General features: G+C 38.0%; 1 non-coding gene across 1 annotated transcript; it reads left to right on the top strand.

Annotated features, from left to right (window-relative positions):
• The first annotated feature begins 6826 nt into the window (after nt 1–6826).
• Nucleotides 6827–6902, top strand: TRNAA-GGC (transfer RNA alanine (anticodon GGC)). Its single transcript has one exon. It is a non-coding gene; the product is annotated as a tRNA-Ala (tRNA).
• Nucleotides 6903–12672: the final 5770 nt, after the last annotated feature.

Here is a 12672-nt window from a genome sequence, read left to right as displayed (position 1 = left end):
AGGATGTACAATGGAGGAGAATGGATAGCTGGAACCTGCTGGCACCACTATGTCTACTCGTAGCTATATCTAACCATGACCTTCAGAGAGTAATGGCTGCTGATATACTTCTGCTTTCCAAATCTCATGCAAATTCCACTTTTGACCAGATTAAGCCCAGGACCATGCAGGGAAGAGGATTTTGAAGAACCTAGATCTAGTTTAACCAGATATTGACAGTATAAATTGCTATTTTCAAAATGCAATTATTAAGAGTTCATAACTGATGAGATGTTGTAAAAAGTAAATGAGACTGAGTACATATAAAAAAGCACTTATCACAGAATCTGACATATTGTAAGCACCAAAGCAATATTAATTGTCATTTCCCCTTTGTTTTTAATCCATTTTCTTTTATATTGCACACTTCTACCAAAGCACCACTACCAGGTTTCTCGTGTCCTTGTCATTGTATCATCAATGTTCAGGATAATTAGTAAATGATGTGGGAAGTATCACAGTAAAATAGGTATTATTTATTGAGTACTTTCTAGGTGATATATCCTGTACCTTTATTTGTATCAACACATATGATGCTTAAACAACCCTATGAGCTAGATAGATACCATCACATTAAATATTGAGGATATTGAAGTAGAGAGATTATGTATTTGCCCCAGGTTCACAGGATTTAAACATGGTTCCAGGTTACAGTGGAGTCATGTAGCCCAACCATTTTAAATACTCTGTTCCCATTAAGAGTGGGAGAACCACCTGTAGGAGCATCATCTTAAAAAATACAGTACCTTCAAAACTTATCAAAGATCTCAGAATTTCTTTTCTTTTCTTATTGTTTTACACAAATTTGGGACAAATTGTAAATCTGCCTTCCTCAGTTTTGACTGTAACACCAGTGGTCAGCAAGAATTTGTTCTGTGGCAATGTTGGGCAAAGTAACTTTGATCAAGCCAAGGGAAAATTGAGGTATTGGGGGAAGGAAATGGAGAAAAGTTCAGGAAAGGTTAAAGTTAGTTCATAATTATTGTAGATATACTTTTACTACATAAACCTGGTTCCAAATCGACTCCCTGGCACTTTTTAAAGCATGACTTTGTGACTTTTGCTGGAACACAAAATTCCTTAAATTATTTCAGTCAGTAACTCGCTCGCCCCTGCCCCAACCTCAGCTGTCTCCTAAAGCAGAAACTCCACATTTGCAACTCCACAGATTGTACTCAATAGGCTTTTACTATCTTTCACTACATTTTAAAAAACTTAAATATTTTCATATGGGGCTTACCCCATTCCCACTCCTCTCTCATTATTCATCTGTCCCATAGCATTATTTCACTCATTGATGTTACATGCCCCGACCTAGAAGCCATTTGAGTTTCTAACTCCTGCAAAGTTATGGTCCTCAGGAGGACAGGTCTTGGATTTCCACATGAAGGGCATGAACCTTCCCAATTCTATTTTCTATTCATCTTGCCCCTCACTTCTCAACCCATTCCTTAAAGTTCTTTAGGGATAAACTTCCTGTGTGACATTCTGACAACCCTTTCTAAGAAGCAAGATCTGAAATGCCCTGAATGCCCTGAATTGTGTGGAACCACACAATTTCACCTTTGCCAAATGTGACTTGTGTTTTATAAATGTAACGTGCAGTGCTTACTCAGACATAAAGACTAAGAACTGAAAAAATGAAACAGAAAACCAAAGATTGTTCCTAAGCAGGCACAGGTGTAATCCCTTGCAAATGCACTTGAAAATGGGCTTTGTACTTTTCAGTGTAGGGCTCGACGTGGTTAAGTGCGTGATTAGGAAAATACTTGATTGCCTATGGTTTGGAACAGCTGTGGTATGAAAACACTGATGGTACTAGAATATGATGAATAAAAATGTTTTAGATACGTTGACAAGTATGTTTGGCATTGAGGTGGTTACCTGTCAAAAATAGTGCTGGTATTCATTGCTTTTATTAACTGTCATTGAAACCTGAGACATGAAAATGATGGTGTGGTAAAATGTATTTGGCTCAAAAGCTGGTTTTGGTATTTTATGATACAGATTGACAAAAGTTTGTTATATGTAATTTAAAATGTGGGTGTAGTTAAGGTAACCATAGTATTTACTGGATAAAATTTTTCTTGTTTTTTATAGAAAATGGGATTAAAATGTAAAATTTGCTTACCAGTTGCGGAACCTACTGATGTTGTTAAGTGAGGACTTACTGTATCTGAGTTGAGCATCAATTTATTTTCACCATTCTCTTATCCTTTTTCTAACACTTATAGAGTTACTGTTTGTGTGAGCATTCAAATCAAATTATTACTTTTAATTATGTGTAAGTGTTATCATTTTGTTCCCTTAACCCTGGTGACTTTCTAGTCTCTGCTTTCAAAAACAAAACATATGCTTATAGTATATAGAAGAAGATGGCTGTAACTAGTCTTATTATATTTTTTAAAGTGTTTAATTGTTGAAATTAAATGATCTCAGTAAACATATTAAATATTATTTATTTAGAAGACTATACCAGTTAACACATAATTATAGTTTCAGAAGTGTTCAATAATGCAGTTACAAAATTAAATCAATACAATCCAAATTTCTTATATGCTAATGGTGATTTCTAGAGCACATTATATTTTTCCCATTTTTATTCTCAGGATAGCACATAGAGGCCCGGCCTCTGTAGTAAAAGTGCTTTTAGAAAAGTGAATTTTTTCCATTTCAAGAATCCTTTTGAGTGCTCAGGAAAGCCCTTGGACCCTTACAGATTAAATTAGCCAAATGACATGTCACTGTTTTAGAAGAAAAAATGGTAAAAAAAAAAAAAAAAATCAGAAATTAATCGATGAGTGGATAATATATACTTGGATAGGAAAGGGTATTCAGTCACACAGTTATTATTAACAATAGCAAAAATAATGGGCTGATTGAGTCTGAAAAAATAGTACTTTCCTTGAGCTACAATGTTAGAATTTCTGGAACTATGTTGCCCAATAGAACTGTCTGCAATGATGGAAATGCCCTATAACCTGCACTGTCCAATGTGGCAGCCACCAGCCACATGTGACTAGTGACCATTAGAAATGTGCTTAGTTCAACTGAGGAACTGATTTTAATTTTATTAAATTTAATTAATTTAAAGTTAAATTTAAATAGCTACATGTGGCTAGTGGTTACTTTATTAAACATTGCAATTCCAAAGTGTTATTGATAAAGCCTCTTGGAGCAATTTTTTTCATTAACTCATTTGTTCATGGACACCTTTATTTATAATTTTACACTTATTCGGTCAATACACATATATTTTAAGCACCTTCTTTGTTTCAGGCATTGAGAATATAATGGTGAGTAAAACTGGCCCTGGTCCTACCCTCATGGAACTAGATCATCTCATGGAATAGATGAACGCCAATCAAATAATCATACAGCTGGTGGGAATTAGGAGAACATGAAGGCTGTAAGATTATCCCATGTGGCTGAATTCTGTGAGGAAAGTCAGGTTTTTCAACCTCTTTAGAGTCTTCTGATTTCCCCTCAAGAGAGTGACCTCTGACCTGGAATCTGAGAGATGTTTGGCAGTAGGAAAGGGATAGATTTTATCTGTTGACAGCACAGAGATCAAGCAAGATTGGTAGAGACAAATTTAGATAATTACCATACTGACTACGGGAACAAAATCACTGTTTCTCTTTAGAAAGAAGACGATCAGGAGCCTGGTGGCTTAGAAGCATTAAAGCTGTCAAAATGGAAAGCAGAACAGTTGATCATAGTATAAATATATTCAGGGAGTTTCCAAGTCATTTTGTCTCACAGTGTGTAAAGGCAGAGACTCTTAAGAACTTGTCTTTTATTGAAATAAAATACAGAAAACACACACATGCAAACCTAGGTATACTTAAGAAGTAAGAGTCCAGGTGAATTACATTTCCTTAAAGAACTATTTTGATGTTCTTGGAAATGTACCTCTACTAAATAGTAGCTAAATTTCTGATATAGACAAATCATGTCTCTTGCAAACACACTGTATGAAACAGCACCAATCTCTTCCTTCTAAATACTTCCCAGTGGTTATCTGTGAATAGATGATCTCAGGGTTCAGGAAAGAAGACTGTCCAAAAGCAGCATAAATAGTGAGCAGAATCTAATTTCATGCAGGATTCTAATCTCCCTGGAAGTTCTGGCTGATAATCCAATTTATCTGTGAAATGATATATGATAATTTGAAAATAATTATGTACTCTTAAACGAGAAGCCACTAAATTACAGTAGCACAGAATTAAAGTAGCATGTGACACTCTAATTTTACCCGCAGTAATTTTAATTTGGGGTTTGGAGTCAGGGTGGCAATTCCTCTTCAAAACATACTAATGTTGGTAAAATACTAGACAGACTATCCAAGACAGTATATTCTATCATCCTCAAAAGAACGTATAAAGTGCATCTAGCACCTCTTCCCACACAATATTTCACAAATTTGTTCAGTTTTATGCAATACTGCTTGATGGCTGAGCTCTATCCTCTCACATCCCCCTCTTTCTCTGTTATGCCTGAGAGCATCTCAATTAGGCTAGAGTCATGCCTACTTCAAAATCATATATTTTTTAAAGTCACTGGATAACAAACCGATGGAACATTCTGCGGGGGGGGGGGGGGGGCGCGTTTTATATAAAGCCACTGAGAACTCTTGAGACAATAGAGTTTTGAATGCTTTTCCTTCTACAATTATTGACATGTATCCTTCCCTGCGTCTACATGTGAAATCTCCATGAGCGATGAGAAAAATGGGACCCTGCTTCATAATTCAAGTCCACAGATAGCTTGAAGCCTCTGAACTTTGTTGATTGTGCTGAGTTCAATTTTCTATAAAACTCACACTGGCTGTGTTTTCATCAGGATACATGCTCACTCTTTCTCCAGGGGTAGGCATTGCAACTATGGGGTTCCTGGGTTGTTATTACCCTATGCTCAGTCTTTCTAACCTCCGGTTGTATGCTGAAGAATTCTTGCTGAGTAAGCTTCTGTGTGTGGATGGGGAGGTAGGGAGGAGTAGGGTTCAGGGGAGGAGAGTTCAGTTCATTTTCCTGGTGGTCACTCATGCCTCTCTGTCCAGTCAGTCCTCCAGACCTATACCATTATATTATACCTTTGTAGCCTTTTTCATGTAGTTCACTACACAAGCAGGTGATCTTGTAGAATACTTTAACTTTTTATAATGCAAAATTTCAAACATCTAAAAGTAGACACACTAGTGTAATGATGCTTTGTACTCCCATCACTCAGTTTCCATGCAATCAACTGATGGCCACTCTTAGTTCATCTACACCCAGACCCACTGCTCCTTTCTGTATTATTTTGAAACAAATTCATGAACAGTTTGACCTGGATCAAGCAGTTGCCATCTTTGGTCCTCCTCTACTGCAGGAAGAAACTGGGTCCTTGAGGTTCCCTAGAATTTTATCTCTTTCTTCTAGCACCTATCACTTCTTGTTTAGAATTTTAGTTCTTTTTGTACATCCTGTCTTCCCTACTGAACCCTCAGTTCCTTGAGTGCAGGACTTAGGACTAATTCATCCAACATTTATTAATATTTGTTGAATAAAAGAAGACATGTACAAAGATAATTTACAAATGACTAAAATCCAAATTCAAATCAAGGTAGACCTACATCCAGCACTGGGAATCAAAGAGACACATTTCTATACTCTGTGATTTGATCTGGCTTTTGGCTATAGATCTTAATTACAAACCTTTAGTTTCTTCCAAATGCCAATGCAACCTGTAGGCAAAATATGTTCATCTTGAATGATAAAGGAGTAAAATGTGGTGGGAGATGTATTTGCTACTTACGATAAGGTAGATGAAAGAAATGGTTTCATGTAGCTATCTATGTATTAGTAGAAACTTGAAAATGGTGATCCACATTTTGCATGAGATGGCAAAAGAAATTTGGAGTGAATAATTTTCTTTTATGGGGAAGAAAATGCACTTTGGAGTCAGGCAGACCTGGCTACAAATCCCTGCCCTGCCTTGAGCAAGTTACTTACCTTTTCTGAGTCTTACCTTCCTAACCTATAAAAAGGAAGAATGCTTCCTTGTTTCAGAGGATTGTAAAGGGTTAAGTCAAATAGCAATTATGAAACCTCCCAGCACTGCCTGTCATATGGTTGGCATTCTTCTGTGTTGGTAATAATATTAGCAAGCACTTATTGAGAGTTTACTACATTCTGACGGTGGATTGAACAGGACACAAGTATTATTCTAATTAATCTTCACAGTAACTTTGAGGACAGTGTTGATATTTTCATTTTGTTGATGAGAAAACCAAGGTCTAGAAAGTTAAGTAAACTTGCCCAAGGTCACATATCTAGTAAGAGGTGGAGTTGGAGATTTAAACCTGGTCTTTTTGACTCGAAAGAGGAATTCTCTGTAACTATGTGTTGCCATACCTTTTTTTTTTCCATTAAAATTTCTTTGAAACTTTGCAGAAAAAAAGGGGATTTTTAAAAACTTTGAGAAAAATGTCATTTTTTTCAATCACCTATTGCTGTTGTAATCTTATATAACAGAACCTGAGAAATATGCAACTTTGAATAACTGGGAATTTGAACTGGGATAGTTGATAATGAAAGGATAAACATTGGAAGCCCATATTTATTTTTATTTTAATGTCATAAGAATAGTGATATGATAGAAAATTAATATATTTACTTAGGGGACACAGAATATATAGAGTACTTTTTTGTAACACTAATTTTAGTGCTGTAGTAGGAAACTATACCTAAAGATGCAACTTCCATATGGCACCAATAGAAATAGCAGCACCAAAAATGTCTGAGCCCTGGCTGGTTGGCTCAGTGGTAGAGCGTCTGCCTGGCATGCAGAAGTCCCGGGTTTGATTCCCGGCCAGGGCACACAGGAGAAGCGCCCATCTGCTTCTCCACCCTTCTCCCTCTCCTTCCTCTCTATCTCTCTCTTCCCCTCCCGCAGCCAAGGTTCCATTGGAGCAAAGATGGCCTGGGAGCTGGGGATGGCTCTGTGGCCTCTGCCTCAGGCGCTGGAGTGGCTCTGGTCGCAACAGAGCTATGCCCCGGATGGGCATAGCATCGCCCCCTGGTGGGGTGCCAGGTGGATCCCGGTCGGGCGCATGTGGGAGTCTGTCTGACTGCCTCCCTGTTTCCAGCTTTAGAAAAATACAACCCCCCCCCCAAAACTGAAATATACAAATATGAAACAACCTCAAGTAGAAAGTTAATATTAGTAAAGTATTTAGAATAGTGCATGATACATGATGAATACAGAATAGATATTCATTGATAGCATGAAGGATGAGGTGTAAAATACCCAATATATTAAGTTACTCAGAATCTGAGGCAGTGTCCAGTGTTTAATTAACTTACCTCTAAGAGGGTATATATTTTCCTCTTCTTCTTCTTCTTCTTCTTCTTCTTCTTCTTCTTCTTCTTCTTCTTCTTCTTCTTCTTCTTCTTCTTCTTCTCCTCCTCCTCCTCCTCCTCCTCCTCCTCCTCCTCCTCCTCCTCCTCCTCCTCCTTCTTCTTCTTCTTCTTCTTCTTCTTCTTCTTCTTCTTCTTCTTCTTCTTCTTCTTCTTCTAAGGCCTGGCATTTCCTAAATCTATTCATTCCATTCATTATCTTAATATAAAACCCTAGAAAGACTTATTAAAATGTTCTGGTTGGTTATTGGAGGTTTTCATTATTGTCCTCTTTGAATAAAAATATTTAAAGGATTTGTTCTAGAAAATGCAGTCCAGCCTGAAAACCTGTCTTTAAGGTTGGGCTGGAGTGGCTGCTCCTTACAAATTCCATGTTCCATTGAAGTAAAGAAAAATCTCAGTCAAGTGTCTGAAGAACAGGGTGTGATTTAGGTAAAATTGCCAATTTTGTTAAAGCATGTTTGGAAAAGTTGTTCCTGAACTGGCTGTCATAAGTATTTCTTAAACTAAAATAATTTCCACTGAATCTTTGGGAAGTAAATTGTTAGTGTCTAAGAATTCCCTGGAATAAGCCATTGTGAAGTCTCACCAAGAGAGGAACCTTTGTCTGTGTCACTCACTTTGGCATGCTCAGTGCCATAAATCTCTGTTGGCTGTGGAAGGAGGGGAAGTTATTTACGCCACAGTTAAGCCCTAATATCAGCCTGGCTTTGTGCTTCTTCTTCTTTTTTTAAAGATTTTATTTATTGATTTTATAGAGAGAGGAGGGGGGAAGTGAGAAGTATCAACTCATAGTTGCTACACTTTAGTTGATAATTGGTTGCTTGTAGTATGTGCCTTGACCAGGGTATGTACTACATACCCGGGATTCTGAACCAGCAACCTCAGCATTCCAGGTTGATTCTTTATCCACTGCACCACCACAGGTCAGGCTTTGTGCTTATTCTTAAAGCTTAAAGCTTTCCCTAAGCAAACTGCACAACTCCTGGATGTTATAGTAAATATTCCTCAAGTAAGTTTTGGAAAATAACTTGGTATGGTCCAACTTTGACGTGGCAAAAATAAACCTGCTTAGTATTGTCACATCCTAAAACCCCTCCATGAATTTGGACCCTGGCAAAGATAAAGCAGACCCAAAGATGGTCTTAACTGAACAAATGTTGAATAGAATAATTGCTACCTCCAGTTGCTTTTGACACAAATACTTGGTGGGGTGAGGAGCAGAGGACAATATGTTTGCTATTCATAAACAGGATCTTTTATTTTTTATCCTCAAGGTTTTGGAGGCTAATTATGGTTAATTAATACTACAGGATCCTTAAGGTAGGACACAGGTCAGAAACTTTGTACCTGGTGAGCTGAACCTCCAATCCACTCAGATAAGGGGAAAGAGGAAGGAAAAGTATCCTCCTGCCTTTATTAGAAATGGTGCTCAGTGCCTTGGCTGTGCTCTGCCTGTCCACTTTGGCTTGGGTGTGGGCTGGCAAGTCCTTACCAAGAGACTGTCCACAGGGGAGAAAGGCTTCAGGGTAGGGGCAGCATGATAAATAAGTCACAGGCTGAAACACAAACCCAAATATATTCATCTCATCCTTGTCTCATTTTTTTATGAGAGAGAGAGAGAGAGAAAGAGAGAAGCATCAACTCACTGTTCCACTTAGTTGTGCCATTGATTACTTCTCTGTCTCATCTTTAATGTAAGCATTTGAGGAATTAAGTTGCTTTTGCAAGTAGAGGGCCTTTGTTTACCCAAGTTTCTATCTTTCCAAGTTAGCTATGGGCAGAGAGTAAGCTCATACCCTAAGGTATGCTTGCTCCAGAAGATACTGCTACTAAGTACAGCATGAAATTAGTCCCCAAAGGGAGGATGCATGACCAAGGTATGTCAGATGTTCAGGCGTTCTGTGTGACTCCAGCCAGGGGCAGCGATGTATCTATGGGAAGACTGGGTTTCAGGAAGCAAAGGAGGTTGAAGGCAACCAGGGTTCCAGGTTAGCCCTGCAGTATACAATCTATGGGATTGAGGTGGGAAGGAGGGGAGAGTAAGAGGCACTGGATTGATAGAATGAGGGAGGGGAAGATCTTTGCAAGGCATATATTTGAGCTCTTGTTAACTGGCCTGACCACTCACTCGCAGTGTAACTTTGGTCAAGTTACTTAATCTTTCTGAGTCTCACTTTCCTCATTTGTAAAATGAAGATAACAAGAGCACCAATACCGTCAGTTTGTTAACAAGTCCAAATGAATACAGTGCTCCTTCGCCTGCCTTCACCTCACATCTGTGGTTTTGCTTTTTGTGGTTTCGGTTACCTATGGTCAACCATGGTCAGGAAATATTAACTGAAAAATTGCAGAAATATACAATTTATAAGTTTTAAATTATGCACCATTCTAAGTAGCACGATGAAATCTCTTACCATTCTGCTTGGTCCTTTCTGGGACATGAATCATTCCTTCGTTCAGCATGTACCTGCTCATTAGTCACTTAGTAGCCATCAGGGTTATCAGATCAACTCTCATAGTACCCAGTGCTTCTGTTCCAATAACCCTTATTTTACTTGATAGCGGCCCCCAAGTGCAAGAGTAGTAATGCTGGCAATTCGAATATGCAAAAGATAATGTGAAGTGCTTTTAAGTGAAAAGGTATGTAAGTTTAAAAGGAAACATAGTATGTATGTATAGGGTTCAGTACTATCTGTGGTTTTAGGCACCCACTGGAGTCTTGAAACATAATCCTTGTGGATAAGAGGCACTACTGTACATGGAAAACATTTAGGTCTATACCTGGCCAGAAGCACTCAATAAACTTTAGTTATTATTTGTAACTCAGGCTTGCTTTTTTTAAATTTTATAATTTTATTTAAACAATTAATTTTAATGGGGTGACATTGATCAGCTAGAGTACATAGATTCAGAGAAAACATCCCCAGATCATTTTGACATTTGATTATGTTGTATACCCATCACCCAAAGTCAAATTGTCCTCCATCACCTTTTATTTGATTTTCTTTATGCCCCTCCCTCCCCCCACCCCCTCCCTCTCCACCCTTCCTCTCCCCCTGGTAACCACTGCACTCTTATCTATGTCCATGAGTCTCAATTTTGTATCCCACCAATGTATGGAATTATACAGTTCTTAGATTTTTTCTGATTTTCTTATTTCACTCAGTATAATGTTATCAAGGTCCATCCATGTTGTCATAAATGATCCTATGTCATCATTTCTTATGGCTGAGTAGTATTCCATAGTATATATGTACCACATCTTCTTTATCCAATCTTCTATTAAAGAGCTTTTTGGTTGTTTCCATGTCTTGGCCACTGTGAACAATGCTGCAATGAACATGGGGGTGCATGTGTCTTTACATACCAATGTTTTGAGTTTTGGGGGTATATATACCCAGTAGAGGGATTGCTGAATCATATGGTAGTTCTATTCTTAACTTTTTAAGGATCCACCATACTTTTTTTCATAATTCTTGTACTAGTTTAGATTCCCACCAACAGTGAATGAGGGTTCCTTTTTCTCCACAGCCTCTGCAACATTTGTTATTACCTGTCTTGTTGGTACAAGCTAATCTAACAGGTGTGAGGTGGTATCTCATTGTAGTTTTGATTTGCATATCTCTAATAGCTAGTGAAGATGAGCATCTTTTCATATATCTATTGGCCATTTGTATTCTTCTTGGGAGAAGTGTCTGTTCATGTCCTCTTCCCATTTTCTTATTGGATTGTTTGTTGTTGAATTTTGTGAGTTCTTTGTATATTTTGGGAATTAGGCCCTTATCTGAGCTGTTGTTTGAAAATATCATTTCCCATTTAGTTGGCTGTCTGTTTGTTTTGTTGTCAGTTTCTCTTGCTGTGCAAAATCTTCTTAGTCTGATGTAGTCCATTCATTTATCTTTGCCTTCACTTCCCTTGCCTTTGGAGTCAAATTCATAAAGTGTTCTTTTTTTTTTTTTTTTTTTTTTTTTTGGCCTCTTTGTTTTATTTGGTTATGACTACAGCAGTTTATATTAATCCTTTGGCCAACAGTCAAGTGATGAAAGCAACTGTTTTCTCTCCAATCCCTTTGGTCTCAAAATTTCATAAAATGTTCTTTATGGTCAAGGTCCATGAGTTTAGTACCTATGTTTTCTTCTATGTAATTTATTGCTTCAGATCTTATATTTAAGTCTTTGATCCATTTTGAATTAATTTTTGTACAAGGAGACAAACTGTAGTCAAGTTCATTCTTTTGCACGTGGCTTTCCAGTTTTCTCAGCACCATTTATTGAAGAGGCTTTCTTTTCTCCATTGTGTGTTTTTGGCTCCTTTATCAAAGAGGAAGTTCTAGCCAGAGCAATCGGACAAGAGAAAGAAATAAAAGGCATTCATTATTGGAAAAGAAGAAGTAAAGGTTTCACTTTTTGCAAATGATGTGATCCTGCACATAGAAAACCCCAAAGACTCCACAAAAAGACAATTAGAAACAATAAACCAATACAGTAAGGTCGCAGGATACAAAATTAATATACAGAAGTCTATTGCTTTCTTATATGCCAACAATGAAACTTCAGAAAATGAACTCAAAAAAATAATCCCTTTTACGGGTGCAACAACAAAAAATAAAGAAATAAAATACTTAAGAATAAACAACAAAGAACGTAAAGGACCTTGTAAAGCCAGAAGCCACGGCCAGGGCCACTATCACAGCAGCCCGACTCATGCAGGTTCGCATTGGATTCGGACAGTCGGTAAAGAAACCATGGAGCCAAAAACTGGTGGGCCATAGTCTTTAATCTAGCTTGTACCCGGCAGGCAAGTAAAAATACACACTGGGCTCCAAAACCTAGTCACATTCAGTGCTCACAAAGCTACTGATTTATCCAAGTTTCCTAGAATCAAAGGTTTCTAGCTCACCAGCCTTATTCTCCTCAGTTCCCCATCTCCTTCCTTATCCCAGATACAAACTGTACAAACTGGCATCTCACTCAGCACTCCGCCATCTTGGCTGCTTTTCCTGGCCTTCTCCACGTGGCCTCCTCTTGCTGCTGGCTCTATTCTCTCTGCTCTCTCATCTAATGATAATCTCAGGAACCAAGCGCACAAACTCCCATTCCGCCCCCACTTTATACTGTAGCTTCACAACCTCTAATCCAATATACAAAGTAGGGAAGTCCCTAATACAAAGTCACTTCTCTGAGGCATGATTGGATTGTACCGCCCCACATCAAAAAGGGTGGGAAAG

Source organism: Saccopteryx leptura, chromosome 3, assembly GCF_036850995.1.
Source record: "Saccopteryx leptura isolate mSacLep1 chromosome 3, mSacLep1_pri_phased_curated, whole genome shotgun sequence".
NCBI lineage: Eukaryota > Metazoa > Chordata > Mammalia > Chiroptera > Emballonuridae > Saccopteryx > Saccopteryx leptura.
This window is presented reverse-complemented; position numbering and strand designations above follow the sequence as displayed.